This window comes from Haemaphysalis longicornis, unplaced genomic scaffold, assembly GCF_048455015.1.
Source record: "Haemaphysalis longicornis isolate Haplotype H1 unplaced genomic scaffold, Haemaphysalis longicornis Haplotype H1 scaffold_13, whole genome shotgun sequence".
In the NCBI taxonomy this organism is placed as follows: Eukaryota; Metazoa; Arthropoda; class Arachnida; order Ixodida; family Ixodidae; genus Haemaphysalis; species Haemaphysalis longicornis.
In genome coordinates, this window is record NW_027526233.1 from 48400464 (window position 1) to 48423738 (window position 23275).

The window sequence follows — 23275 nt, forward strand, 5'->3', positions numbered from 1 at the left end:
AGATAGCCGAATTGGTAAGGCATTCGAGATTTAATCGAAAGCCGTGGGTTCGGTCCCCACTCAGTGCGCGTGTTTTTCTTTCTTTCTTTCTCACGTAATAATAATAAAAAAATTTAACATCAGTAACGGTAAAAAATGTCTAATCATTCCCTTATGCCTCCTTTGGCGTTTTAGACTGCCGGCATTTCTTTCTGTATTTCCTAACGAGCCGCTTTTTTCCAAACCTTATTATCGTGCGAAAGCTTTGGGAGGGCCTCGGTTCTGGCAGCCTTGATGCCAATGTAGCATAACAGGGTTTCCCGCCAGTTACACACTTATGACAGGCTGTAGACGTTCGCGTCACGCCCCGGGGGTTGAAAAGGTCCCCTTCTCCCCGTGTAGTCTGAGTGGTGCTGGCTACCACCCTCAAGCCTGAGATACAGTTGTAGGATATATAAGTACCCCAGAAAGTGAAGGACAACCCAGTCGCCAATATAGCCGCATTGGTAAGGCATTCGAGATATAATCGAAAGGCGTGGGTTCGGTCCCCACTCTGGGCGCGTGTTTTAAGTGCGATGCACTTCTTAAGCGACCCTGAATCACGCGTCCACCGGCGATGTCCGCGCTCCTCACAGGTGTTATCGCGCGCGCCTCCTCGCCCCTAGCAACGGCGCGGAGCGGAGGGGAGCGTGTGCATAGCAACGGCGCGCGCGTGTAGTAACGGAGCGCGAGACGTGATGGCGCGCGCATCGATGGCGCTCCGGCGGTGAGCGCGGGCCAGCGCGCGGGCAGCCGCGGCGGCCTCGCGGCGGTGCGCTCCTCCTCTCCCCTCTCTCCTCGCCGTAAACTGCGGGCCCTGCTCTCCTCCTCCTATCTCCTCGCAGTGACTACTAGCGTTGGCGCGCCTCGTATACTGTACATACTCTTTCTACTCCTCGACTCTTTAATCCACAAATTAACAACAGTGCATTCGTACTTACACACTCTCCCCCACGGGGAAGTGCGGAGGAATTTTTTTCTTTCTTTCTTTCCTACGTAATCATATTTAAAAATAATGTAACGTCACTAACGGTAAAAAAATCTCTAACCATTCTCCTATGCCTCCTTTGGCGTTTTAGACTGCCGGCATTTCTTTCTGTATTTCCTAACGAGCTCCTTATTTCCAAACCCTTTTATAGTGCGAAAGCTTAGCGAGGGCTCCCGGTATGGTAGCCTTGATGCCAAGGTAGCATAAGAGGGTTTCCCGCCAGTTACCCGCTTATGACAGGCTGTAGACGTTCGAGTCGCGCACCGGGGGTTGAAAAGAAGGTCCCCTTCTCCCCATGTAGTCTGAGTGGCGCTGGCTACCACCTTCAAGCGTCAGATACGGTTGTAGGAAATATAAATACCCCAGAAAGTGAAGAACACAGTCGCCCAGATAGCCGAATTGGTAAGGCATTCGAGATTTATTCGAAAGGCGTGGGTTCGGTCCCCACTCAGTGCTCGTGTTTTCCTTTCTTTCTTTCTCACGTAATAATAATAAAAAAATTTAACATCAGTAACGGTAAAAAATGTCTAATCATTCCCTTATGCCTCTTTTGGCGTTTTAGACTGCCGGTATTTCTCTCTGTATTTCCTAACGAGCCGCTTTTTTCCAAACCTTATTATCGTGCGATAGCTTTGGGAGGGCCTCGGTTCTGGAAGCCTTGATACCAATGTAGCATAACAGTGTTTCCCGCCAGTTACACGCTTATGACAGGCTGTAGACGTTCGCGTCACGCCCCGGGGGTTGAAAAGAAGGTCCCCTTCTCCCCGTGTAGTCTGAGTGGTGCTGGCTACCACCCTCAAGCCTGAGATACAGTTGTAGGATATATAAGTACCCCAGAAAGTGAAGGAGAACCCAGTCGCCAATATAGCCGCATTGGTAAGGCATTCGAGATATAATCAAAAGGCGTGGGTTCGGTCCCCACTCTGGGCGCGTGTTTTAAGTGCGATGCACTTCTTAAGCGACCCTGAATCACGCGTCCACCGGCGATGTCCGCGCTCCTCACAGGTGTTATCGCGCGCGCCTCCTCGCCCCTAGCAACGGCGCGGAGCGGAGGGGAGCGTGTGCATAGCAACGGCGCGCGCGTGTGGTAACGGAGCGCGAGACGTGATGGTGCAAGCATCGACGGTGCTCCGGCGGTGAGCGCGGACCAGCGCGCGGGCAGCCGCGGCGGCCTCGCGGCGGTGCGCTTCTCCTCTCCCCTCTCTCCTAGCCGTAAACTGCGGGCCCTGCTCTCCTCCTCCTATCTCCTCGCAGTGACTACTAGCGCTGGCGCGCGTCGTATACTGTACATACTCTTTCTACTCCTCGACTCTTTAATCCACAAATTAACAACAGTGCATTCGCACTTACACACTCTCCCCCACGGGGAAGTGCGGGGGAAATTTTTTCTTTCTTTCTTTCCTACGTAATCATATTAAAAAATAATGTAACGTCACTGACGGTAAAAAAATCTCTAACCATTCTCCTATGCCTCCTTTGGCGTTTTAGACTGCCGGCATTTCTTTCTGTATTTCCTAACGAGCTCCTTATTTCCAAACCCTTTTATAGTGCGAAAGCTTAGCGAGGGCCTCCGTTGTGGTAGCCTTGATGCCAAGGTAGCATAAGAGGGTTTCCCGCCAGTTACCCGCTTATAACAGGCTGTAGACGTTCGAGTCGCGCACCGGGGGTTGAAAAGAAGGTCCCCTTCTCCCCGTGTACTCTGAGTGGCGCTGGCTACACCCTCAAGCGTCAGATACAGTTGTAGGAAATATAAGTACCCCAGAAAGTGAAGCAGAACCCAGTCGCCAAGATAGGCGCATTGGTAAGGCATTCGAGATATAATCGAAAGGCGTGGGTTCGGTCCCCACTCTGGACGCGTGTTTTTCTTTCTTTCTTTCTTACGTAATATATTAAAAAAATAATGTAACGTCACTAACGGTAAAAAATCTCTAACCATTCTCCTATGCCTCGTTTGGCGTTTTAGACTGCCGGCATTTCTTTCTGTATTTCCTAACGAGCTCCTTATTTCCAAACCCTTTTATAGTGCGAAAGCTTAGCGAGGGCCTCCGTTGTGGTAGCCTTGATGTCAAGGTAGCATAAGAGGGTTTCCCGCCAGTTACCCGCTTATAACAGGCTGTAGACGTTCGCGTCACGCCCCGGGCGTTGAAAAACAGGACCCCTGCTCCCCGTGTAGTCTGAGTGGCGCTGGTAGCCACCCTCAAGCGTCAGATACAGTTGTAGAAAATATAAATACCCCAGAAAGTGAAGCAGAACACATCTCCCAGATAGCAGAATTGGTAAGGCATTCGAGATCTAATCGAAAGGAGTGGGTTCGGTCCCCAATCGGGGCTCGTGTTTTTCTTGCTTTCTTTCTATAGTAATAATAATAAAAAAATAATGTAACATCAATAATAGTAACGAAAATGTCTAACCATTCCCCTAAGCCTTCTTTGGCGTTGTAGAGTGCCGGCATTCCTTTCTGTATTCCCTAACGAGCCACTTATTTCCAAACCCTAGTATCATGCCTAAGCCTAGCGTGGGCCTCGTTTCTGGCTGCCTTGATGCCAAGGTAGCATAAGAGGGTTTCCCGCCAGTTACCCGCTTATGACAGGCTGTAGACGTTCGCGCAACACTCCGGGGGAGGAAAAGAAGGTCCGCTTTGTGTAGTCTGAGTGGCGCTGGCTACCACCCTCAAGCGTCAGATACAGTTGTAGGAAATATAAATACCCCAGAAAGTGAAAGAAAACACAGTCGCCGAGATAGCCCAATTGGTAAGGCATTCGAGATTTAATCGAAAGGCGTGGGTTCGGTCCCCACTCTGGGCATGTTTTTCTTTCATTTTTCTCACGTAATAATAATAAAAAATGATGTAACGTCACTAACGTTAACAAAAATGTCTAACCAATCCCTTATGCCTTCTTTGGCGTTGTAAACTGCTGGCATTTCTTTCTGTATTTCCTAACGAGCCCTTTATTTTTCAAACCCTATTATCGTGCGAAAGCGTAGCGAGGGCCTCGGTTCTGGCAGCCTTGATGCCAAGGTAGCATATGGGGTTTTCCCGCCAGTTACCCGCTTATGACAGGCAGTAGACGTTCGCGTCGCACCCCAGGGGTTGAAAAGAAGGTCCCCTTCCATCCATGTAGTCTTACTAGCGCTGGCTCGCACCCTCAAGCGTCAGATACAGTTGTAGGAAATATAAATACCACAGAAAGTGAAGGAGAACACAGTCACCCAGATAGCCGAATTGGTAAGGCATTCGAGATTTAATCGAAAGCCGTGGGTTCGGTCCCCACTCAGTGCGCGTGTTTTTCTTTCTTTCTTTCTCATGTAATAATAATAAAAAAATTTAACATCAGTAACGGTAAAAAATGTCTAATCATTCCCTTATGCCTCCTTTGGCGTTTTAGACTGCCGGCATTTCTTTCTGTATTTCCTAACGAGCCGCTTTTTTCCAAACCTTATTATCGTGCGAAAGCTTTGGGGGGGCCTCGGTTCTGGCAGCCTTGATGCCAATGTAGCATAACAGGGTTTCCCGCCAGTTACACACTTATGACAGGCTGTAGACGTTCGCGTCACGCCCCGGGGGTTGAAAAGAAGGTCCCCTTCTCCCCGTGTAGTCTGAGTGGTGCTGGCTACCACCCTCAAGCCTGAGATACAGTTGTAGGAAATATAAGTACCCCAGAAAGTGAAGGACAACCCAGTCGCCAATATAGCCGCATTGGTAAGGCATTCGAGATATAATCGAAAGGCGTGGGTTCGGTCCCCACTCTGGGCGCGTGTTTTAAGTGCGATGCACTTCTTAAGCGACCCTGAATCACGCGTCCACCGGCGATGTCCGCGCTCCTCACAGGTGTTATCGCGCGCGCCTCCTCGCCCCTAGCAACGGCGCGGAGCGGAGGGGAGCGTGTGCATAGCAACGGCGCGCGCGTGTAGTAACGGAGCGCGAGACGTGATGGCGCGCGCATCGATGGCGCTCCGGCGGTGAGCGCGGGCCAGCGCGCGGGCAGCCGCGGCGGCCTCGCGGCGGTGCGCTCCTCCTCTCCCCTCTCTCCTCGCCGTAAACTGCGGGCCCTGCTCTCCTCCTCCTATCTCCTCGCAGTGACTACTAGCGTTGGCGCGCCTCGTATACTGTACATACTCTTTCTACTCCTCGACTCTTTAATCCACAAATTAACAACAGTGCATTCGTACTTGCACACTCTCCCCCACGGGGAAGTGCGGGGGAATTTTTTTCTTTCTTTCTTTCCTACGTAATCATATTAAAAAATAATGTAACGTCACTAACGGTAAAAAAATCTCTAACCATTCTCCTATGCCTCCTTTGGCGTTTTAGACTGCCGGCATTTCTTTCTGTATTTCCTAACGAGCTCCTTATTTCCAAACCCTTTTATAGTGCGAAAGCTTAGCGAGGGCTCCCGGTATGGTAGCCTTGATGCCAAGGTAGCATAAGAGGGTTTCCCGCCAGTTACCCGCTTATGACAGGCTGTAGACGTTCGAGTCGCGCACCGGGGGTTGAAAAGAAGGTCCCCTTCTCCCCATGTAGTCTGAGTGGCGCTGGCTACCACCTTCAAGCGTCAGATACGGTTGTAGGAAATATAAATACCCCAGAAAGTGAAGAACACAGTCGCCCAGATAGCCGAATTGGTAAGGCATTCGAGATTTATTCGAAAGGCGTGGGTTCGGTCCCCACTCAGTGCTCGTGTTTTCCTTTCTTTCTTTCTCACGTAATAATAATAAAAAAATTTAACATCAGTAACGGTAAAAAATGTCTAATCATTCCCTTATGCCTCTGTTGGCGTTTTAGACTGCCGGTATTTCTCTCTGTATTTCCTAACGAGCCGCTTTTTTCCAAACCTTATTATCGTGCGAAAGCTTTGGGAGGGCCTCGGTTCTGGAAGCCTTGATACCAATGTAGCATAACAGTGTTTCCCGCCAGTTACACGCTTATGACAGGCTGTAGACGTTCGCGTCACGCCCCGGGGGTTGAAAAGAAGGTCCCCTTCTCCCCGTGTAGTCTGAGTGGTGCTGGCTACCACCCTCAAGCCTGAGATACAGTTGTAGGATATATAAGTACCCCAGAAAGTGAAGGAGAACCCAGTCGCCAATATAGCCGCATTGGTAAGGCATTCGAGATATAATCAAAAGGCGTGGGTTCGGTCCCCACTCTGGGCGCGTGTTTTAAGTGCGATGCACTTCTTAAGCGACCCTGAATCACGCGTCCACCGGCGATGTCCGCGCTCCTCACAGGTGTTATCGCGCGCGCCTCCTCCCCCTAGCAACGGCGCGGAGCGGAGGGGAGCGTGTGCATAGCAACGGCGCGCGCGTGTGGTAACGGAGCGCGAGACGTGATGGTGCGCGCATCGACGGTGCTCCGGCGGTGAGCGCGGACCAGCGCGCGGGCAGCCGCGGCGGCCTCGCGGCGGTGCGCTTCTCCCCTCCCCTCTCTCCTAGCCGTAAACTGCGGGCCCTGCTCTCCTCCTCCTATCTCCTCGCAGTGACTACTAGCGTTGGCGCGCGTCGTATACTGTACATACTCTTTCTACTCCTCGACTCTTTAATCCACAAATTAACAACAGTGCATTCGCACTTACACACTCTCCCCCACGGGGAAGTGCGGGGGACATTTTTTCTTTCTTTCTTTCCTACGTAATCATATTAAAAAATAATGTAACGTCACTGACGGTAAAAAAATCTCTAACCATTCTCCTATGCCTCCTTTGGCGTTTTAGACTGCCGGCATTTCTTTCTGTATTTCCTAACGAGCTCCTTATTTCCAAACCCTTTTATAGTGCGAAAGCTTAGCGAGGGCCTCCGTTGTGGTAGCCTTGATGCCAAGGTAGCATAAGAGGGTTTCCCGCCAGTTACCCGCTTATAACAGGCTGTAGACGTTCGAGTCGCGCACCGGGGGGTGAAAAGAAGGTCCCCTTCTCCCCGTGTACTCTGAGTGGCGCTGGCTACACCCTCAAGCGTCAGATAGAGTTGTAGGATATATAAGTACCCCAGAAAGTGAAGCAGAACCCAGTCGCCAAGATAGGCGCATTGGTAAGGCATTCGAGATATAATCGAAAGGCGTGAGTTCGGTCCCCACTCTGGACGCGTGTTTTTCTTTCTTTCTTTCTTACGTAATATATTAAAAAAATAATGTAACGTCACTAACGGTAAAAAATCTCTAACCATTCTCCTATGCCTCGTTTGGCGTTTTAGACTGCCGGCATTTCTTTCTGTATTTCCTAACGAGCTCCTTATTTCCAAACCCTTTTATAGTGCGAAAGCTTAGCGAGGGCCTCCGTTGTGGTAGCCTTGATGTCAAGGTAGCATAAGAGGGTTTCCCGCCAGTTACCCGCTTATAACAGGCTGTAGACGTTCGCGTCACGCCCCGGGCGTTGAAAAACAGGACCCCTGCTCCCCGTGTAGTCTGAGTGGCGCTGGTAGCCACCCTCAAGCGTCAGATACAGTTGTAGAAAATATAAATACCCCAGAAAGTGAAGGAGAACACATCTCCCAGATAGCAGAATTGGTAAGGCATTCGAGATCTAATCGAAAGGAGTGGGTTCGGTCCCCAATCGGGGCTCGTGTTTTTCTTGCTTTCTTTCTATAGTAATAATAATAAAAAAATAATGTAACATCAATAATAGTAACGAAAATGTCTAACCATTCCCCTAAGCCTTCTTTGGCGTTGTAGAGTGCCGGCATTCCTTTCTGTATTCCCTAACGAGCCACTTATTTCCAAACCCTAGTATCATGCCTAAGCCTAGCGTGGGCCTCGTTTCTGGCTGCCTTGATGCCAAGGTAGCATAAGAGGGTTTCCCGCCAGTTACCCGCTTATGACAGGCTGTAGACGTTCGCGCAACACTCCGGGGAGGAAAAGAAGGTCCGCTTTGTGTAGTCTGAGTGGCGCTGGCTACCACCCTCAAGCGTCAGATACAGTTGTAGGAAATATAAATACCCCAGAAAGTGAAAGAAAACACAGTCGCCGAGATAGCCCAATTGGTAAGGCATTCGAGATTTAATCGAAAGGCGTGGGTTCGGTCCCCACTCTGGGCATGTTTTTCTTTCATTTTTCTCACGTAATAATAATAAAAAATGATGTAACGTCACTAACGTTAACAAAAATGTCTAACCAATCCCTTATGCCTTCTTTGGCGTTGTAAACTGCTGGCATTTCTTTCTGTATTTCCTAACGAGCCCTTTATTTTTCAAACCCTATTATCGTGCGAAAGCGTAGCGAGGGCCTCGGTTCTGGCAGCCTTGATGCCAAGGTAGCATATGGGGTTTTCCCGCCAGTTACCCGCTTATGACAGGCAGTAGACGTTCGCGTCGCACCCCAGGGGTTGAAAAGAAGGTCCCCTTCCATCCATGTAGTCTTACTAGCGCTGGCTCGCACCCTCAAGCGTCAGATACAGTTGTAGGAAATATAAATACCACAGAAAGTGAAGGAGAACACAGTCACCCAGATAGCCGAATTGGTAAGGCATTCGAGATTTAATCGAAAGCCGTGGGTTCGGTCCCCACTCAGTGCGCGTGTTTTTCTTTCTTTCTTTCTCACGTAATAATAATAAAAAAATTTAACATCAGTAACGGTAAAAAATGTCTAATCATTCCCTTATGCCTCCTTTGGCGTTTTAGACTGCCGGCATTTCTTTCTGTATTTCCTAACGAGCCGCTTTTTTCCAAACCTTATTATCGTGCGAAAGCTTTGGGAGGGCCTCGGTTCTGGCAGCCTTGATGCCAATGTAGCATAACAGGGTTTCCCGCCAGTTACACACTTATGACAGGCTGTAGACGTTCGCGTCACGCCCCGGGGGTTGAAAAGAAGGTCCCCTTCTCCCCGTGTAGTCTGAGTGGTGCTGGCTACCACCCTCAAGCCTGAGATACAGTTGTAGGATATATAAGTACCCCAGAAAGTGAAGGACAACCCAGGCGCCAATATAGCCGCATTGGTAAGGCATTCGAGATATAATCGAAAGGCGTGGGTTCGGTCCCCACTCTGGGCGCGTGTTTTAAGTGCGATGCACTTCTTAAGCGACCCTGAATCACGCGTCCACCGGCGATGTCCGCGCTCCTCACAGGTGTTATCGCGCGCGCCTCCTCGCCCCTAGCAACGGCGCGGAGCGGAGGGGAGCGTGTGCATAGCAACGGCGCGCGCGTGTAGTAACGGAGCGCGAGACGTGATGGCGCGCGCATCGACGGCGCTCCGGCGGTGAGCGCGGGCAAGCGCGCGGGCAGCCGCGGCGGCCTCGCGGCGGTGCGCTCCTCCTCTCCCCTCTCTCCTCGCCGTAAACTGCGGGCCCTGCTCTCCTCCTCCTATCTCCTCGCAGTGACTACTAGCGTTGGCGCGCCTCGTATACTGTACATACTCTTTCTACTCCTCGACTCTTTAATCCACAAATTAACAACAGTGCATTCGTACTTACACACTCTCCCCCACGGGGAAGTGCGGGGGAATTTTTTTCTTTCTTTCTTTCCTACGTAATCATATTAAAAAATAATGTAACGTCACTAACGGTAAAAAAATCTCTAACCATTCTCCTATGCCTCCTTTGGCGTTTTAGACTGCCGGCATTTCTTTCTGTATTTCCTAACGAGCTCCTTATTTCCAAACCCTTTTATAGTGCGAAAGCTTAGCGAGGGCTCCCGGTATGGTAGCCTTGATGCCAAGGTAGCATAAGAGGGTTTCCCGCCAGTTACCCGCTTATGACAGGCTGTAGACGTTCGAGTCGCGCACCGGGGGTTGAAAAGAAGGTCCCCTTCTCCCCATGTAGTCTGAGTGGCGCTGGCTACCACCTTCAAGCGTCAGATACGGTTGTAGGAAATATAAATACCCCAGAAAGTGAAGAACACAGTCGCCCAGATAGCCGAATTGGTAAGGCATTCGAGATTTATTCGAAAGGCGTGGGTTCGGTCCCCACTCAGTGCTCGTGTTTTCCTTTCTTTCTTTCTCACGTAATAATAATAAAAAAATTTAACATCAGTAACGGTAAAAAATGTCTAATCATTCCCTTATGCCTCTTTTGGCGTTTTAGACTGCCGGTATTTCTCTCTGTATTTCCTAACGAGCCGCTTTTTTCCAAACCTTATTATCGTGCGAAAGCTTTGGGAGGGCCTCGGTTCTGGAAGCCTTGATACCAATGTAGCATAACAGTGTTTCCCGCCAGTTACACGCTTATGACAGGCTGTAGACGTTCGCGTCACGCCCCGGGGGTTGAAAAGAAGGTCCCCTTCTCCCCGTGTAGTCTGAGTGGTGCTGGCTACCACCCTCAAGCCTGAGATACAGTTGTAGGATATATAAGTACCCCAGAAAGTGAAGGAGAACCCATACGCCAATATAGCCGCATTGGTAAGGCATTCGAGATATAATCAAAAGGCGTGGGTTCGGTCCCCACTCTGGGCGCGTGTTTTAAGTGCGATGCACTTCTTAAGCGACCCTGAATCACGCGTCCACCGGCGATGTCCGCGCTCCTCACAGGTGTTATCGCGCGCGCCTCCTCCCCCTAGCAACGGCGCGGAGCGGAGGGGAGCGTGTGCATAGCAACGGCGCGCGCGTGTGGTAACGGAGCGCGAGACGTGATGGTGCGCGCATCGACGGTGCTCCGGCGGTGAGCGCGGACCAGCGCGCGGGCAGCCGCGGCGGCCTCGCGGCGGTGCGCTTCTCCCCTCCCCTCTCTCCTAGCCGTAAACTGCGGGCCCTGCTCTCCTCCTACTATCTCCTCGCAGTGACTACTAGCGTTGGCGCGCGTCGTATACTGTACATACTCTTTCTACTCCTCGACTCTTTAATCCACAAATTAACAACAGTGCATTCGCACTTACACACTCTCCCCCACGGGGAAGTGCGGGGGAAATTTTTTCTTTCTTTCTTTCCTACGTAATCATATTAAAAAATAATGTAACGTCACTGACGGTAAAAAAATCTCTAACCATTCTCCTATGCCTCCTTTGGCGTTTTAGACTGCCGGCATTTCTTTCTGTATTTCCTAACGAGCTCCTTATTTCCAAACCCTTTTATAGTGCGAAAGCTTAGCGAGGGCCTCCGTTGTGGTAGCCTTGATGCCAAGGTAGCATAAGAGGGTTTCCCGCCAGTTACCCGCTTATAACAGGCTGTAGACGTTCGAGTCGCGCACCGGGGGTTGAAAAGAAGGTCCCCTTCTCCCCGTGTACTCTGAGTGGCGCTGGCTACACCCTCAAGCGTCAGATACAGTTGTAGGAAATATAAGTACCCCAGAAAGTGAAGCAGAACCCAGTCGCCAAGATAGGCGCATTGGTAAGGCATTCGAGATATAATCGAAAGGCGTGGGTTCGGTCCCCACTCTGGACGCGTGTTTTTCTTTCTTTCTTTCTTACGTAATATATTAAAAAAATAATGTAACGTCACTAACGGTAAAAAATCTCTAACCATTCTCCTATGCCTCGTTTGGCGTTTTAGACTGCCGGCATTTCTTTCTGTATTTCCTAACGAGCTCCTTATTTCCAAACCCTTTTATAGTGCGAAAGCTTAGCGAGGGCCTCCGTTGTGGTAGCCTTGATGTCAAGGTAGCATAAGAGGGTTTCCCGCCAGTTACCCGCTTATAACAGGCTGTAGACGTTCGCGTCACGCCCCGGGCGTTGAAAAACAGGACCCCTGCTCCCCGTGTAGTCTGAGTGGCGCTGGTAGCCACCCTCAAGCGTCAGATACAGTTGTAGAAAATATAAATACCCCAGAAAGTGAAGCAGAACACATCTCCCAGATAGCAGAATTGGTAAGGCATTCGAGATCTAATCGAAAGGAGTGGGTTCGGTCCCCAATCGGGGCTCGTGTTTTTCTTGCTTTCTTTCTATAGTAATAATAATAAAAAAATAATGTAACATCAATAATAGTAACGAAAATGTCTAACCATTCCCCTAAGCCTTCTTTGGCGTTGTAGAGTGCCGGCATTCCTTTCTGTATTCCCTAACGAGCCACTTATTTCCAAACCCTAGTATCATGCCTAAGCCTAGCGTGGGCCTCGTTTCTGGCTGCCTTGATGCCAAGGTAGCATAAGAGGGTTTCCCGCCAGTTACCCGCTTATGACAGGCTGTAGACGTTCGCGCAACACTCCGGGGGAGGAAAAGAAGGTCCGCTTTGTGTAGTCTGAGTGGCGCTGGCTACCACCCTCAAGCGTCAGATACAGTTGTAGGAAATATAAATACCCCAGAAAGTGAAAGAAAACACAGTCGCCGAGATAGCCCAATTGGTAAGGCATTCGAGATTTAATCGAAAGGCGTGGGTTCGGTCCCCACTCTGGGCATGTTTTTCTTTCATTTTTCTCACGTAATAATAATAAAAAATGATGTAACGTCACTAACGTTAACAAAAATGTCTAACCAATCCCTTATGCCTTCTTTGGCGTTGTAAACTGCTGGCATTTCTTTCTGTATTTCCTAACGAGCCCTTTATTTTTCAAACCCTATTATCGTGCGAAAGCGTAGCGAGGGCCTCGGTTCTGGCAGCCTTGATGCCAAGGTAGCATATGGGGTTTTCCCGCCAGTTACCCGCTTATGACAGGCAGTAGACGTTCGCGTCGCACCCCAGGGGTTGAAAAGAAGGTCCCCTTCCATCCATGTAGTCTTACTAGCGCTGGCTCGCACCCTCAAGCGTCAGATACAGTTGTAGGAAATATAAATACCACAGAAAGTGAAGGAGAACACAGTCACCCAGATAGCCGAATTGGTAAGGCATTCGAGATTTAATCGAAAGCCGTGGGTTCGGTCCCCACTCAGTGCGCGTGTTTTTCTTTCTTTCTTTCTCACGTAATAATAATAAAAAAATTTAACATCAGTAACGGTAAAAAATGTCTAATCATTCCCTTATGCCTCCTTTGGCGTTTTAGACTGCCGGCATTTCTTTCTGTATTTCCTAACGAGCCGCTTTTTTCCAAACCTTATTATCGTGCGAAAGCTTTGGGAGGGCCTCGGTTCTGGCAGCCTTGATGCCAATGTAGCATAACAGGGTTTCCCGCCAGTTACACACTTATGACAGGCTGTAGACGTTCGCGTCACGCCCCGGGGGTTGACAAGAAGGTCCCCTTCTCCCCGTGTAGTCTGAGTGGTGCTGGCTACCACCCTCAAGCCTGAGATACAGTTGTAGGATATATAAGTACCCCAGAAAGTGAAGGACAACCCAGTCGCCAATATAGCCGCATTGGTAAGGCATTCGAGATATAATCGAAAGGCGTGGGTTCGGTCCCCACTCTGGGCGCGTGTTTTAAGTGCGATGCACTTCTTAAGCGACCCTGAATCACGCGTCCACCGGCGATGTCCGCGCTCCTCACAGGTGTTATCGCGCGCGCCTCCTCGCCCCTAGCAACGGCGCGGAGCGGAGGGGAGCGTGTGCATAGCAACGGCGCGCGCGTGTAGTAACGGAGCGCGAGACGTGATGGCGCGCGCATCGATGGCGCTCTGGCGGTGAGCGCGGGCCAGCGCGCGGGCAGCCGCGGCGGCCTCGCGGCGGTGCGCTCCTCCTCTCCCCTCTCTCCTCGCCGTAAACTGCGGGCCCTGCTCTCCTCCTCCTATCTCCTCGCAGTGACTACTAGCGTTGGCGCGCCTCGTATACTGTACATACTCTTTCTACTCCTCGACTCTTTAATCCACAAATTAACAACAGTGCATTCGTACTTACACACTCTCCCCCACGGGGAAGTGCGGGGGAATTTTTTTCTTTCTTTCTTTCCTACGTAATCATATTAAAAAATAATGTAACGTCACTAACGGTAAAAAAATCTCTAACCATTCTCCTATGCCTCCTTTGGCGTTTTAGACTGCCGGCATTTCTTTCTGTATTTCCTAACGAGCTCCTTATTTCCAAACCCTTTTATAGTGCGAAAGCTTAGCGAGGGCTCCCGGTATGGTAGCCTTGATGCCAAGGTAGCATAAGAGGGTTTCCCGCCAGTTACCCGCTTATGACAGGCTGTAGACGTTCGAGTCGCGCACCGGGGGTTGAAAAGAAGGTCCCCTTCTCCCCATGTAGTCTGAGTGGCGCTGGCTACCACCTTCAAGCGTCAGATACGGTTGTAGGAAATATAAATACCCCAGAAAGTGAAGAACACAGTCGCCCAGATAGCCGAATTGGTAAGGCATTCGAGATTTATTCGAAAGGCGTGGGTTCGGTCCCCACTCAGTGCTCGTGTTTTCCTTTCTTTCTTTCTCACGTAATAATAATAAAAAAATTTAACATCAGTAACGGTAAAAAATGTCTAATCATTCCCTTATGCCTCTTTTGGCGTTTTAGACTGCCGGTATTTCTCTCTGTATTTCCTAACGAGCCGCTTTTTTCCAAACCTTATTATCGTGCGAAAGCTTTGGGAGGGCCTCGGTTCTGGAAGCCTTGATACCAATGTAGCATAACAGTGTTTCCCGCCAGTTACACGCTTATGACAGGCTGTAGACGTTCGCGTCACGCCCCGGGGGTTGAAAAGAAGGTCCCCTTCTCCCCGTGTAGTCTGAGTGGTGCTGGCTACCACCCTCAAGCCTGAGATACAGTTGTAGGTTATATAAGTACCCCAGAAAGTGAAGGAGAACCCAGTCGCCAATATAGCCGCATTGGTAAGGCATTCGAGATATAATCAAAAGGCGTGGGTTCGGTCCCCACTCTGGGCGCGTGTTTTAAGTGCGATGCACTTCTTAAGCGACCCTGAATCACGCGTCCACCGGCGATGTCCGCGCTCCTCACAGGTGTTATCGCGCGCGCCTCCTCCCCCTAGCAACGGCGCGGAGCGGAGGGGAGCGTGTGCATAGCAACGGCGCGCGCGTGTGGTAACGGAGCGCGAGACGTGATGGTGCGCGCATCGACGGTGCTCCGGCGGTGAGCGCGGACCAGCGCGCGGGCAGCCGCGGCGGCCTCGCGGCGGTGCGCTTCTCCTCTCCCCTCTCTCCTAGCCGTAAACTGCGGGCCCTGCTCTCCTCCTCCTATCTCCTCGCAGTGACTACTAGCGCTGGCGCGCGTCGTATACTGTACATACTCTTTCTACTCCTCGACTCTTTAATCCACAAATTAACAACAGTGCATTCGCACTTACACACTCTCCCCCACGGGGAAGTGCGGGGGAAATTTTTTCTTTCTTTCTTTCCTACGTAATCATATTAAAAAATAATGTAACGTCACTGACGGTAAAAAAATCTCTAACCATTCTCCTATGCCTCCTTTGGCGTTTTAGACTGCCGGCATTTCTTTCTGTATTTCCTAACGAGCTCCTTATTTCCAAACCCTTTTATAGTGCGAAAGCTTAGCGAGGGCCTCCGTTGTGGTAGCCTTGATGCCAAGGTAGCATAAGAGGGTTTCCCGCCAGTTACCCGCTTATAACAGGCTGTAGACGTTCGAGTCGCGCACCGGGGGTTGAAAAGAAGGTCCCCTTCTCCCCGTGTACTCTGAGTGGCGCTGGCTACACCCTCAAGCGTCAGATACAGTTGTAGGAAATATAAGTACCCCAGAAAGTGAAGCAGAACCCAGTCGCCAAGATAGGCGCATTGGTAAGGCATTCGAGATATAATCGAAAGGCGTGGGTTCGGTCCCCACTCTGGACGCGTGTTTTTCTTTCTTTCTTTCTTACGTAATATATTAAAAAAATAATGTAACGTCACTAACGGTAAAAAATCTCTAACCATTCTCCTATGCCTCGTTTGGCGTTTTAGACTGCCGCCATTTCTTTCTGTATTTCCTAACGAGCTCCTTATTTCCAAACCCTTTTATAGTGCGAAAGCTTAGCGAGGGCCTCCGTTGTGGTAGCCTTGATGTCAAGGTAGCATAAGAGGGTTTCCCGCCAGTTACCCGCTTATAACAGGCTGTAGACGTTCGCGTCACGCCCCGGGCGTTGAAAAACAGGACCCCTGCTCCCCGTGTAGTCTGAGTGGCGCTGGTAGCCACCCTCAAGCGTCAGATACAGTTGTAGAAAATATAAATACCCCAGAAAGTGAAGCAGAACACATCTCCCAGATAGCAGAATTGGTAAGGCATTCGAGATCTAATCGAAAGGAGTGGGTTCGGTCCCCAATCGGGGCTCGTGTTTTTCTTGCTTTCTTTCTATAGTAATAATAATAAAAAAATAATGTAACATCAATAATAGTAACGAAAATGTCTAACCATTCCCCTAAGCCTTCTTTGGCGTTGTAGAGTGCCGGCATTCCTTTCTGTATTCCCTAACGAGCCACTTATTTCCAAACCCTAGTATCATGCCTAAGCCTAGCGTGGGCCTCGTTTCTGGCTGCCTTGATGCCAAGGTAGCATAAGAGGGTTTCCCGCCAGTTACCCGCTTATGACAGGCTGTAGACGTTCGCGCAACACTCCGGGGGAGGAAAAGAAGGTCCGCTTTGTGTAGTCTGAGTGGCGCTGGCTACCACCCTCAAGCGTCAGATACAGTTGTAGGAAATATAAATACCCCAGAAAGTGAAAGAAAACACAGTCGCCGAGATAGCCCAATTGGTAAGGCATTCGAGATTTAATCGAAAGGCGTGGGTTCGGTCCCCACTCTGGGCATGTTTTTCTTTCATTTTTCTCACGTAATAATAATAAAAAATGATGTAACGTCACTAACGTTAACAAAAATGTCTAACCAATCCCTTATGCCTTCTTTGGCGTTGTAAACTGCTGGCATTTCTTTCTGTATTTCCTAACGAGCCCTTTATTTTTCAAACCCTATTATCGTGCGAAAGCGTAGCGAGGGCCTCGGTTCTGGCAGCCTTGATGCCAAGGTAGCATATGGGGTTTTCCCGCCAGTTACCCGCTTATGACAGGCAGTAGACGTTCGCGTCGCACCCCAGGGGTTGAAAAGAAGGTCCCCTTCCATCCATGTAGTCTTACTAGCGCTGGCTCGCACCCTCAAGCGTCAGATACAGTTGTAGGAAATATAAATACCACAGAAAGTGAAGGAGAACACAGTCACCCAGATAGCCGAATTGGTAAGGCATTCGAGATTTAATCGAAAGCCGTGGGTTCGGTCCCCACTCAGTGCGCGTGTTTTTCTTTCTTTCTTTCTCACGTAATAATAATAAAAAAATTTAACATCAGTAACGGTAAAAAATGTCTAATCATTCCCTTATGCCTCCTTTGGCGTTTTAGACTGCCGGCATTTCTTTCTGTATTTCCTAACGAGCCGCTTTTTTCCAAACCTTATTATCGTGCGAAAGCTTTGGGAGGGCCTCGGTTCTGGCAGCCTTGATGCCAATGTAGCATAACAGGGTTTCCCGCCAGTTACACACTTATGACAGGCTGTAGACGTTCGCGTCACGCCCCGGGGGTTGAAAAGAAGGTCCCCTTCTCCCCGTGTAGTCTGAGTGGTGCTGGCTACCACCCTCAAGCCTGAGATACAGTTGTAGGATATATAAGTACCCCAGAAAGTGAAGGACAACCCAGTCGCCAATATAGCCGCATTGGTAAGGCATTCGAGATATAATCGAAAGGCGTGGGTTCGGTCCCCACTCTGGGCGCGTGTTTTAAGTGCGATGCACTTCTTAAGCGACCCTGAATCACGCGTCCACCGGCGATGTCCGCGCTCCTCACAGGTGTTATCGCGCGCGCCTCCTCGCCCCTAGCAACGGCGCGGAGCGGAGGGGAGCGTGTGCATAGCAACGGCGCGCGCGTGTAGTAACGGAGCGCGAGACGTGATGGCGCGCGCATCGACGGCGCTCCGGCGGTGAGCGCGGGCCAGCGCGCGGGCAGCCGCGGCGGCCTCGCGGCGGTGCGCTCCTCCTCTCCCCTCTCTCCTCGCCGTAAACTGCGGGCCCTGCTCTCCTCCTCCTATCTCCTCGCAGTGACTACTAGCGTTGGCGCGCCTCGTATACTGTACATACTCTTTCTACTCCTCGACTCTTTAATCCACAAATTAACAACAGTGCATTCGTACTTACACACTCTCCCCCACGGGGAAGTGCGGGGGAATTTTTTTCTTTCTTTCTTTCCTACGTAATCATATTAAAAAATAATGTAACGTCACTAACGGTAAAAAAATCTCTAACCATTCTCCTATGCCTCCTTTGGCGTTTTAGACTGCCGGCATTTCTTTCTGTATTTCCTAACGAGCTCCTTATTTCCAAACCCTTTTATAGTGCGAAAGCTTAGCGAGGGCTCCCGGTATGGTAGCCTTGATGCCAAGGTAGCATAAGAGGGTTTCCCGCCAGTTACCCGCTTATGACAGGCTGTAGACGTTCGAGTCGCGCACCGGGGGTTGAAAAGAAGGTCCCCTTCTCCCCATGTAGTCTGAGTGGCGCTGGCTACCACCTTCAAGCGTCAGATACGGTTGTAGGAAATATAAATACCCCAGAAAGTGAAGAACACAGTCGCCCAGATAGCCGAATTGGTAAGGCATTCGAGATTTATTCGAAAGGCGTGGGTTCGGTCCCCACTCAGTGCTCGTGTTTTCCTTTCTTTCTTTCTCACGTAATAATAATAAAAAAATTTAACATCAGTAACGGTAAAAAATGTCTAATCATTCCCTTATGCCTCTTTTGGCGTTTTAGACTGCCGGTATTTCTCTCTGTATTTCCTAACGAGCCGCTTTTTTCCAAACCTTATTATCGTGCGAAAGCTTTGGGAGGGCCTCGGTTCTGGAAGCCTTGATACCAATGTAGCATAACAGTGTTTCCCGCCAGTTACACGCTTATGACAGGCTGTAGACGTTCGCGTCACGCCCCGGGGGTTGAAAAGAAGGTCCCCTTCTCCCCGTGTAGTCTGAGTGGTGCTGGCTACCACCCTCAAGCCTGAGATACAGTTGTAGGATATATAAGTACCCCAGAAAGTGAAGGAGAACCCAGTCGCCAATATAGCCGCATTGGTAAGGCATTCGAGATATAATCAAAAGGCGTGGGTTCGGTCCCCACTCTGGGCGCGTGTTTTAAGTGCGATGCACTTCTTAAGCGACCCTGAATCACGCGTCCACCGGCGATGTCCGCGCTCCTCACAGGTGTTATCGCGCGCGCCTCCTCCCCCTAGCAACGGCGCGGAGCGGAGGGGAGCGTGTGCATAGCAACGGCGCGCGCGTGTGGTAACGGAGCGTGAGACGTGATGGTGCGCGCATCGACGGTGCTCCGGCGGTGAGCGCGGACCAGCGCGCGGGCAGCCGCGGCGGCCTCGCGGCGGTGCGCTTCTCCCCTCCCCTCTCTCCTAGCCGTAAACTGCGGGCCCTGCTCTCCTCCTCCTATCTCCTCGCAGTGACTACTAGCGTTGGCGCGCGTCGTATACTGTACATACTCTTTCTACTCCTCGACTCTTTAATCCACAAATTAACAACAGTGCATTCGCACTTACACACTCTCCCCCACGGGGAAGTGCGGGGGAAATTTTTTCTTTCTTTCTTTCCTACGTAATCATATTAAAAAATAATGTAACGTCACTGACGGTAAAAAAATCTCTAACCATTCTCCTATGCCTCCTTTGGCGTTTTAGACTGCCGGCATTTCTTTCTGTATTTCCTAACGAGCTCCTTATTTCCAAACCCTTTTATAGTGCGAAAGCTTAGCGAGGGCCTCCGTTGTGGTAGCCTTGATGCCAAGGTAGCATAAGAGGGTTTCCCGCCAGTTACCCGCTTATAACAGGCTGTAGACGTTCGAGTCGCGCACCGGGGGTTGAAAAGAAGGTCCCCTTCTCCCCGTGTACTCTGAGTGGCGCTGGCTACACCCTCAAGCGTCAGATACAGTTGTAGGAAATATAAGTACCCCAGAAAGTGAAGCAGAACCCAGTCGCCAAGATAGGCGCATTGGTAAGGCATTCGAGATATAATCGAAAGGCGTGGGTTCGGTCCCCACTCTGGACGCGTGTTTTTCTTTCTTTCTTTCTTACGTAATATATTAAAAAAATAATGTAACGTCACTAACGGTAAAAAATCTCTAACCATTCTCCTATGCCTCGTTTGGCGTTTTAGACTGCCGCCATTTCTTTCTGTATTTCCTAACGAGCTCCTTATTTCCAAACCCTTTTATAGTGCGAAAGCTTAGCGAGGGCCTCCGTTGTGGTAGCCTTGATGTCAAGGTAGCATAAGAGGGTTTCCCGCCAGTTACCCGCTTATAACAGGCTGTAGACGTTCGCGTCACGCCCCGGGCGTTGAAAAACAGGACCCCTGCTCCCCGTGTAGTCTGAGTGGCGCTGGTAGCCACCCTCAAGCGTCAGATACAGTTGTAGAAAATATAAATACCCCAGAAAGTGAAGCAGAACACATCTCCCATATAGCAGAATTGGTAAGGCATTCGAGATCTAATCGAAAGGAGTGGGTTCGGTCCCCAATCGGGGCTCGTGTTTTTCTTGCTTTCTTTCTATAGTAATAATAATAAAAAAATAATGTAACATCAATAATAGTAACGAAAATGTCTAACCATTCCCCTAAGCCTTCTTTGGCGTTGTAGAGTGCCGGCATTCCTTTCTGTATTCCCTAACGAGCCACTTATTTCCAAACCCTAGTATCATGCCTAAGCCTAGCGTGGGCCTCGTTTCTGGCTGCCTTGATGCCAAGGTAGCATAAGAGGGTTTCCCGCCAGTTACCCGCTTATGACAGGCTGTAGACGTTCGCGCAACACTCCGGGGGAGGAAAAGAAGGTCCGCTTTGTGTAGTCTGAGTGGCGCTGGCTACCACCCTCAAGCGTCAGATACAGTTGTAGGAAATATAAATACCCCAGAAAGTGAAAGAAAACACAGTCGCCGAGATAGCCCAATTGGTAAGGCATTCGAGATTTAATCGAAAGGCGTGGGTTCGGTCCCCACTCTGGGCATGTTTTTCTTTCATTTTTCTCACGTAATAATAATAAAAAATGATGTAACGTCACTAACGTTAACAAAAATGTCTAACCAATCCCTTATGCCTTCTTTGGCGTTGTAAACTGCTGGCATTTCTTTCTGTATTTCCTAACGAGCCCTTTATTTTTCAAACCCTATTATCGTGCGAAAGCGTAGCGAGGGCCTCGGTTCTGGCAGCCTTGATGCCAAGGTAGCATATGGGGTTTTCCCGCCAGTTACCCGCTTATGACAGGCAGTAGACGTTCGCGTCGCACCCCAGGGGTTGAAAAGAAGGTCCCCTTCCATCCATGTAGTCTTACTAGCGCTGGCTCGCACCCTCAAGCGTCAGATACAGTTGTAGGAAATATAAATACCACAGAAAGTGAAGGAGAACACAGTCACCCAGATAGCCGAATTGGTAAGGCATTCGAGATTTAATCGAAAGCCGTGGGTTCGGTCCCCACTCAGTGCGCGTGTTTTTCTTTCTTTCTTTCTCACGTAATAATAATAAAAAAATTTAACATCAGTAACGGTAAAAAATGTCTAATCATTCCCTTATGCCGCCTTTGGCGTTTTAGACTGCCGGCATTTCTTTCTGTATTTCCTAACGAGCCGCTTTTTTCCAAACCTTATTATCGTGCGAAAGCTTTGGGAGGGCCTCGGTTCTGGCAGCCTTGATGCCAATGTAGCATAACAGGGTTTCCCGCCAGTTACACACTTATGACAGGCTGTAGACGTTCGCGTCACGCCCCGGGGGTTGAAAAGAAGGTCCCCTTCTCCCCGTGTAGTCTGAGTGGTGCTGGCTACCACCCTCAAGCCTGAGATACAGTTGTAGGATATATAAGTACCCCAGAAAGTGAAGGACAACCCAGTCGCCAATATAGCCGCATTGGTAAGGCATTCGAGATATAATCGAAAGGCGTGGGTTCGGTCCCCACTCTGGGCGCGTGTTTTAAGTGCGATGCACTTCTTAAGCGACCCTGAATCACGCGTCCACCGGCGATGTCCGCGCTCCTCACAGGTGTTATCGCGCGCGCCTCCTCGCCCCTAGCAACGGCGCGGAGCGGAGGGGAGCGTGTGCATAGCAACGGCGCGCGCGTGTAGTAACGGAGCGCGAGACGTGATGGCGCGCGCATCGACGGCGCTCCGGCGGTGAGCGCGGGCCAGCGCGCGGGCAGCCGCGGCGGCCTCGCGGCGGTGCGCTCCTCCTCTCCCCTCTCTCCTCGCCGTAAACTGCGGGCCCTGCTCTCCTCCTCCTATCTCCTCGCAGTGACTACTAGCGTTGGCGCGCCTCGTATACTGTACATACTCTTTCTACTCCTCGACTCTTTAATCCACAAATTAACAACAGTGCATTCGTACTTACACACTCTCCCCCACGGGGAAGTGCGGGGGAATTTTTTTCTTTCTTTCTTTCCTACGTAATCATATTAAAAAATAATGTAACGTCACTAACGGTAAAAAAATCTCTAACCATTCTCCTATGCCTCCTTTGGCGTTTTAGACTGCCGGCATTTCTTTCTGTATTTCCTAACGAGCTCCTTATTTCCAAACCCTTTTATAGTGCGAAAGCTTAGCGAGGGCTCCCGGTATGGTAGCCTTGATGCCAAGGTAGCATAAGAGGGTTTCCCGCCAGTTACCCGCTTATGACAGGCTGTAGACGTTCGAGTCGCGCACCGGGGGTTGAAAAGAAGGTCCCCTTCTCCCCATGTAGTCTGAGTGGCGCTGGCTACCACCTTCAAGCGTCAGATACGGTTGTAGGAAATATAAATACCCCAGAAAGTGAAGAACACAGTCGCCCAGATAGCCGAATTGGTAAGGCATTCGAGATTTATTCGAAAGGCGTGGGTTCGGTCCCCACTCAGTGCTCGTGTTTTCCTTTCTTTCTTTCTCACGTAATAATAATAAAAAAATTTAACATCAGTAACGGTAAAAAATGTCTAATCATTCCCTTATGCCTCTTTTGGCGTTTTAGACTGCCGGTATTTCTCTCTGTATTTCCTAACGAGCCGCTTTTTTCCAAACCTTATTATCGTGCGAAAGCTTTGGGAGGGCCTCGGTTCTGGAAGCCTTGATACCAATGTAGCATAACAGTGTTTCCCGCCAGTTACACGCTTATGACAGGCTGTAGACGTTCGCGTCACGCCCCGGGGGTTGAAAAGAAGGTCCCCTTCTCCCCGTGTAGTCTGAGTGGTGCTGGCTACCACCCTCAAGCCTGAGATACAGTTGTAGGATATATAAGTACCCCAGAAAGTGAAGGAGAACCCAGTCGCCAATATAGCCGCATTGGTAAGGCATTCGAGATATAATCAAAAGGCGTGGGTTCGGTCCCCACTCTGGGCGCGTGTTTTAAGTGCGATGCACTTCTTAAGCGACCCTGAATCACGCGTCCACCGGCGATGTCCGCGCTCCTCACAGGTGTTATCGCGCGCGCCTCCTCCCCCTAGCAACGGCGCGGAGCGGAGGGGAGCGTGTGCATAGCAACGGCGCGCGCGTGTGGTAACGGAGCGTGAGACGTGATGGTGCGCGCATCGACGGTGCTCCGGCGGTGAGCGCGGACCAGCGCGCGGGCAGCCGCGGCG

The 23275-nt window shown here is 50.3% G+C and overlaps 5 non-coding genes across 5 annotated transcripts; all 5 read left to right on the forward strand.

The window, feature by feature from the left end:
- Positions 1-3738: 3738 nt before the first annotated feature.
- Trnak-uuu (transfer RNA lysine (anticodon UUU)) lies at positions 3739-3810 on the forward strand. The gene has a single exon. It is a non-coding gene; the product is annotated as a tRNA-Lys (tRNA).
- A 4147-nt stretch (positions 3811-7957) lies between these two features.
- Positions 7958-8029, forward strand: Trnak-uuu (transfer RNA lysine (anticodon UUU)). Its single transcript has one exon. It is a non-coding gene; the product is annotated as a tRNA-Lys (tRNA).
- Positions 8030-12177: 4148 nt separating this feature from the next.
- Trnak-uuu (transfer RNA lysine (anticodon UUU)) lies at positions 12178-12249 on the forward strand. Its single transcript has one exon. It is a non-coding gene; the product is annotated as a tRNA-Lys (tRNA).
- Positions 12250-16397: 4148 nt separating this feature from the next.
- Trnak-uuu (transfer RNA lysine (anticodon UUU)) lies at positions 16398-16469 on the forward strand. Its single transcript has one exon. It is a non-coding gene; the product is annotated as a tRNA-Lys (tRNA).
- Positions 16470-20617: 4148 nt separating this feature from the next.
- Trnak-uuu (transfer RNA lysine (anticodon UUU)) lies at positions 20618-20689 on the forward strand. Its single transcript has one exon. It is a non-coding gene; the product is annotated as a tRNA-Lys (tRNA).
- The last annotated feature ends 2586 nt before the right edge of the window (positions 20690-23275 follow it).